The sequence below is a fragment of the Nicotiana tabacum genome, chromosome 6 (genome assembly GCF_000715075.1).
Source record: "Nicotiana tabacum cultivar K326 chromosome 6, ASM71507v2, whole genome shotgun sequence".
Taxonomy (NCBI): domain Eukaryota; kingdom Viridiplantae; phylum Streptophyta; class Magnoliopsida; order Solanales; family Solanaceae; genus Nicotiana; species Nicotiana tabacum.
In genome coordinates, this window is record NC_134085.1 from 156,872,943 (window position 1) to 156,880,960 (window position 8,018).

The window sequence follows — 8,018 nt, forward strand, 5'->3', positions numbered from 1 at the left end:
GCTTAGACATGGCTTTGCCTTGCCATCGTTATGCCAACCCGCACGTCCAAGTGAAATGCGTCTTGCTTCCGTTCAAGGTGCGTTTGTCAACCTCGCATAGCCCGTCATGCTGAGATACCTATCATGATGTTGCCCCATTTTTCAGGTTGTGTGCCAAGGCCATCATGAAAATCCTTATCACAACCCACATCTACCGAGGAACCTTGTCAAGGGGCTGACAAACCACCCCTACCCAAAGAATTCGTCGTCCTCGACGAAGCAGTTTCCGCATTTTTCAGCACCACCATAGGCCCCAAATATACTGCCTCCTGCTCATGTTCTTCTTCGTTCGACTCATCTTTTTCTTCAGCAAACAAAGTTGAAAGTCATTCAATTTTTGTACAGTCTTTCGCCATGTGTGGTCCTTTGCAAATAAAACAGCCATCAAACTTGTTGTTTTGTCCTTTGTTTGTCGAAGGTCCAGCACATTGCTTTTCCTTTCCATTGCCATGTCCCTCAACAGTATTACCCTTGTCATTTTTGTTTTTCCTCCACTCTTTTGCCTTGTTCCCGTTTTTGGACTTTGAAGTAGTAGAGAAATCAGAACCATCTTGCCCTCACCGGAAATCACCCAACGTATCCGCAGCAGCGATGGCACTAGGAAGGTCTTTCACATTCTGCCTTCATAGTTCCATCTGCACACACGACTACAACCCGTAAAGGAAGTTATGCAGGTTGTCTTCCTCAGACATGTTGCTTATAACCAGCATAGAAGAACTGAAATCTTTGACATATTTCCTAACCGTTCCAGTTAGTTTCAACTTCTTCAAACGATCTCTAGCAATCCAGCCCACATTGCTAGGAAAGAATTGATCCTTCAACTTTTTCTTCAGCCCTTCCCAAGAGTCAATCTTCGGCCTACCAGCACTTACATCATCTGCCACGCGCGTCCGCCACCAAATCTTTGCATCGTCCACCAAGTACATAGTCGTAATGGTGACCTTGTCTTCATCTCGCACATGCGCAGCCTGAAAGTACTGCTCCATATCCCATAGAAAATATTCGAGTTTCTTGGCACTCCTTACACCATTAAACTCCTTAGGCTCCGGAATTTTGACCTTGGTACGATCTGCCCCACGTTGTGCTTCATCATTGCCAACAGCACGACTCAGCAACACATTTTCCGCTTTCAGATCTGTGCACTCTTGGCTCAGCCTGTTCATCTCAACCTCAAGATAGGCGAGACGAGTCACAATGGTGAGAAATTGATCCCTATCAACAGTTCTGACGAGTGCCTCCAATGCATAAACTTTTTCCCTCAATTTTGCGTTGCCACCAACCATCTTTCACGAAATTCAACCAACGAACGTCGTGTATACGCTCCGATCCAACCTGGCTCTGATACCAGTTGTCATAGGGGTGATTTATGTAACTCGAATTCTTCCCGAGGTTCACCTCTGTGCGGCAGTCAAGCCCATCCTTGACTTCAGCCTTTCCAACACTTAGTTTTATTTTAGGGCGTTTGGAACTTAGAATGATTAAGGCAACAAAAATAGTAAGTAAAGGAAACACACAAAAATTACAGGAATTTCTCCCCAACTTGTATTAAAATGTGAATACAAGAACACAGTAAGCCAGTCCTATGGCCAAGACAAAGAATTCCCTAATTCCCTGCCCCAAAATAATTTCCTACCCCTTAGAATTACACTTAGACGAAATTGGCTAACACTTGCAACAAGACTTTATTTTTTCTGCCTTGTTTAGGACAACCTATGCACATATTTATAAGGCAAGATTATATAATCAGTTGACAAGCCCTAACTGATGGGTAAACATGTTCAGAAAAGTACAAAAATGTTCCCACACTTTTAGCCCATGATCAGCCATGTTTTGGAAGAGGTTGAAACCGGCAACTGCCTCCCATGTGCCTTGCACACGTTTTTCAACTGCTGCATGTGCACAATATGTGTCTGTTTTGCCCAGCTGCTTCGGGCCTAAGGTTGGCATTGCGCCCAACCTTGCCCTTTGACACTGCTCTGCACCAATGTCATGGCTACAGCTCGTCGTCCACTGACTTAGCTGCACATGTTCATTGCTACAGCTGCCCCCGTATGTCAAGTCAATCCCAACTTGATCAAATCTGCCTGCATCAATTGTCATTGCTTAGACATGGCTTTGCCTTGCCATCGTTATGTCAACCCGCACGTTCAAGTGAAATGCGCCTTGCTTCCATTCAAAGTGTGTTTGTCAACCCCGCATAGTCCGTCATGTCGAGCTGTCCGTCATGATGTTGCCCCATTTTTCAGATTAAGTGCCAAGGCCATCATGAAAATCCTTGTCACAACCCACACATGCCGAGGAACCTTATCAATGGGCTAACAGTTAGTTATTGTTAAATCACTTAGCCATAATAAATTAATTTAATTTGGTTTAAAATATTATATTCAGATAAATTTTTATTGTGCCTTCCATAGAAATATTTTTATTTTCTTGATAAATTACAACTGTCAAATCCAACAACGAATCTAACAGAAGAAAATGCATTTTACATCAACAGAAACGTTAAATCCATGAAAATAAGACCCAATACAAAGCGTATCAGGTGATATCTGTTGTTAAGGAGAATGGATTTCAGAGTGGAAACAAAACGGGTCCCTCCAATAAATACATTGATTAAAGTAATATTGTGTTTGTCTAACTTGGGGCCCTAATTTCTCAATACTTTGCTATAAAAGTTTATACAATGAGTCAACGTTCGTTTTTTCCTTTCAGAGTGTTAGCATGTGTTTTAAGTTAAAAAATGACATTTGGAATTTGAAATTATATTTTGACATGCATTTCACTTGAATATTGTAGTTTTATGAGAAGGGAAACAAAAATTTCTGAAATTTTTTAAAAAGTGATCAAAACCATTCTTTGATTTTGAAAAACTCATTTTCGAAAAATTTCTAAAAACTTGCAAAATTTCATGAACAAATATATTTTTGAAAAATAAAATCAAAAAAAATTATCTATGGACAAACGGGTTCTTAATATGAAACTAGTATTAGTACCCGCGCAATGCGCGGACAAATCATTTCAAATTGCAATGTATGTTGTTTGAATCATGTACAAATAACTTTAAAATATATCTCTCTCGGATAAAAATTATATAACATGAGAATTTAATTATGAAGCAGGATATGAAATTATTTATCAAATCTCGTAGTAGACAACCAATCTTTTTAACATATATTTGTAGCAACCTAACCCCTTGATTTTAGTACTTTCATTTCGTTCCGTTGTCGATATTAAAGAATACTAAACATGTCATATTGTGATATGTCTTGTTCGAGCACATCAGATCATATTATTTTAATAAAATTCTAACAATCACTTTATTTTTATCAGGAAGTTAAATATGTCTTATTCATCACATCATTTTTACGTAAATATTTTTTTGTTCTTTTCTTATAGTTATTGTATTATTTAATATTTCATATTATTATACCATCATATAATTTTTTGTTAGCTTATAATTAAATTAATGTCCTGCTTATTATCCTTTTAATAGTATGTGATAAAAATAAATATTTTATTCTCGAAATTTGATATACTTTTGTGCTTTTATCCTCTTATTCATAATACTTTAATATTTAAATTTGTCAGTAATATTTTTAAATATAATTAATTATTTTATTTTATCTATATTAAAATTAATTTAAAGTATAAGTATCCTCACACTACCTCTATTTTCTTTTTAATATACATTCTCTTTCCTACTATAAATGTTAGTTAGTTTTATATTAATATTTTACCTATAACCAAAATAATGTCATATTTTGTTTTAAATTGTAACTTTTAATTAGTCTAAAATATTAATACATAAGTTATTTGATTATCATGTTCCAAATGTATTGAGTTCTCTTATAATTAATTTTGTATTAGATGCAGTTAAATTATCTTTCTTTTTTAGCTATAAGATAAAATTAATTTTAATTTTAATTTTCATTATTAAGATTACCAATTATTAGAAATTTATTTTGTATTTTAAAAAATTTATTTAATTATAGAAAAAACATTCTTAATTTTATAGACACATTATTTCTAAATATTGTAACAATATTTTTACTATCATTTTAATTCTTTACGTAATATTATTTTTAAAAAAATCATCTCAAACTCAAATAATTCTTATCATTTTATTTTCTAAACTGGACCACATTTTCAAAAAATTATGCTATGCATTCAAACTCAAACTATCTGCACTCGATTCAAATATTAATCATAAGTCTAAAATATTAATACATAAGTGATTTGATTATCATGTTCCAAATGTATTGAGTTCTCTTATAATTAATTTTGTATTAGATGCAGTTAAATTTTTGTTCTTTTTTAGCTATAAGATAAAATTTAATTTTTAATTTTCATTATTAAGATTACCAATATTAGAAATTTATTTTATATTTTAAAAAAATTATTTAATCATAGAAAATAAATTTCTTAATTTTTGATAACATTATTTCTAAACATTATAATAATATTTTTACTATCATTTTAATTCTTTACGTAATATTTTCAAAAAAAATCTCATCTCAAACTCAAATAATTCTTATCATTTTATTTTCTAAACTGGACCGCATTTTCAAATAATTATGCTATGCATTCAAACTCAAACTAACTGCACTCGATTCAGATATTACTCACAGAAAAATATTTTCTTAATTTTTTGAACATATTATATCTAAATGTTGTAATATTTTCACTGTCATTTTACTTCTTTACATAAATTTTTTTCTTTTTTAGTTTGAAGATACAAATTTAATTTTTGTAAAATTACCTATATTAGAAATTTATTTTATAATTTATAATTTTATTTTTTATTATTATTTTATTTTTCATAAATAAGACTTCAATTTCGTGGTATTATTCATAATTTGAGCATTCGCATCGTAGTTTTAAGAACTTTCTAATCTTAAATTCAAATAGTTTTTTCTTTTCATTTCTAATAATAAATTTCTAATAAGTTAACATAATTTCCCTATTTTTTTTAATATATAGTCTTATTATGTTTTATGTGGCTTTTCATTAACTCGTAACTTTATATAATATCATTATCAACTACTTTTATTTAATAATATAAGATAAATATATAGTTTTTTAATTATAAAATAAATATTTTTTTGTTTCAAAAATATTACTCAAAAAGTTTAAATTATTTAAAATTTAATAATATTTTTAAGTATTGTATATTTACTTTATATTATTTTGTAAACTTATGATTTATAAATGTCCTTACATTATCTCTAATTTATTTTTATTGTTCAATATTTTTAGTTTTATATTTTACTGTTAGACTTGAGTTATGTGGACTTATATTATAACTTTTCTTATCATAATATAAAAAACTCTCTCATCTCAAATTTAAATAAGTTTTACACTTTTTCCTATGGTAAAAAATCTTAGTTTTTTTTGTCTATTTATTCTTTATTATTGATTTTATATTATTCAATACTTAATATTATTACAATGTCATGTGAATTTTTATTAGCTTGTTTGAATTTATATCTATTTTTACCAACTCATTCTAATATAATATAGATACAAATTAAAATGCTTTCTCATCTCAAATTCAAATAATATTTATCATTATATTTTCTTAATTGGACCATATTTTTAAAAAATTATGGTATGCTTTCAAACTTAAACTAACTAAACTCAATTCAAATATTAATCATAGAAAAATATTTTCTTAATTGTTTGAACACATTATATCTAAATGTTGTAGTAATATTTACTATAAAATATTCGTTTGCACGATTTATCAATATTAATATGAATTTATTTTTCTTGTTATTATAATATCTTTTGCTGATTATTTAATTTTTCTCTTACCTTATAATTAATTTGTATACTTTATGTAAGATCTTATTTTGCTGCTTGAATTTATTTAGTTTTTAAACTCAATAAATTTTTAATATCTTAAGTAATTTTTAGTTTTATTTTATATTTTAACTTACTTCAAAGTATAAATAGTCATAGGTCTCTCTCTCTCTCTCTCTCTCTCTCTCTCTCTCTCTCTCTCTCTCTCTCTATATATATATATATATATATATATATATATATATATATATATATATATATATATATATATATATATTTATAATTTTTAATTAATTTTTCACCTCCATATTTCTAGCTAACATAGAAGAAAATCTATGAGTGGATCAATATATAGATATAAATATAAATATAGATATAGATATTGATACAAATATGCATATAAATTTAAATATATATATAAAATAGATTTGTCTAGATCTATTTAGATTATGTGTAAGATTCATTAAACTACCTCCATTAATTATGTTTCTACATATAATTTTTAATTATTAATGTTGTCCTAAAATTGCCAAGTGGCTTCATTTTAGCTCGCTACTTGGCTTAACCACAATGCATACTACTCTCCTTTTAATATAATATAGATATAAATTCCAAAAGTTCATCCTCTACTTTATATTCTCAGTTTGAGCAACAACTCGGCTATTTGCTAGTACTCTATTCTTAGTAAGGGAGGCAAATGGACATGTTGGGCTGAATTTGGGCGGTTCAAGATGGATTAGGTCAATAAATGGGTCATCGTCCAACCCAGCCCGAAGTGTATTTGGGCTAAAATGAGCTGAGTCAAAATGGACTAAACAATGAGTCATAGCCCAACCCTCCCAACTTGACCCATATTTTAAAACAATGCTCATCTTGCATAAAAAAACCTTTTACCTTAAAATGTATAAATTGAAAATTATTTTGCGGGCGGGGGGAGGGGGTTGGGTTGGGTTAGAATGGGTGGGTGGTGCAGAATAACGAAAAAATTAAAAATACAAAGGAAAAAGTAAAAAAAAAAAAATTGAGGGGGTTTGCGCGCGGGGAGAGAGGGCGGTAGGGGTAGGGTGTAGGGTGAGTGGATGATGCAGAAAAAAATAGAAAATTAAAAATACAAAAAAGTAAAAAAAAAATTGAGGGGGAGGGGTGTTGGGTAGGGGGTGCAGAAAAACAAAAAAATTGAAAATTGAAAATTGAAAATTGAAAATGCAAAAAAAAAAATTAAAAAAAAAATTGAGGCAACCAAGTAAATTCCTAGATAAGTTGGGTTAAGATCCCTTTGTTTTGGGTGAGTTTCATGGGTTGTATTTGGGCTGCTTAATGAGTCAAAATGAGCTATAAAAAATAATAGGTTAACTTGGGTTTAGCCTAAATAGACCCATGAACTAAAATATTTATAGCACATCCCATTAATCTTTGGGCAAGTTTGGGCTCAAATTACCACCCCTAATTCTTAGTGAGCTAAACCCTTCATTTAATGAAGCTCATCAGCTCAGCTCAAAGCTGGTTAGCCCACACGTTGACACTTAATTTTCTTAAAGCAATTTATTCGAATTTGGAAAAATATATACAAGTAAAAAAACATTTTTGTGTTCCTTCAGGTTTAGCATAAGTTAAGTTTTAAGGTTTTCTTTTTATTTAACTAATTTTGTCTCTTATTCTTCTTAGTATTTAGCATTAGCCCAGAGGGCTGACTGAAATGGCTCAACTTTCCGGGGTCGTTTGGTATGATGGATAGGCAAAATAATTTTGGAATAAAAATTTGGTATTGCTTTATTCTTAATTTGGTTAATAATTCTGAAATAAGTTATCATTGGATTAAAAATAATATCGGAATAACTTATACATATCAAAATGTGAAATAGTAATCCGAGGATAAGTTATCCCGAGATAAAACAATAAATTTGACAATCCCAAATTAGTACACCATTAAATTTAAGGTACTTTTGTTTCATAGCTTAGTATGTCGTGGCATGGATTCTCCTATTTTTCAATATATAATAAAAATTCACTTCTTAATTTTATATGTTACTTTTTCAGTTAGATCAATATAATCATGGATGGCACTTCGTGCGAATTTAATGCTTGGCTGTAGTCTGCGACTCTGCACCTTGTCCGTCGATCTTTTTGTTTGTCCTTTTGGTTATATAAAATGATTTCATATTCTAACTTACCATTTG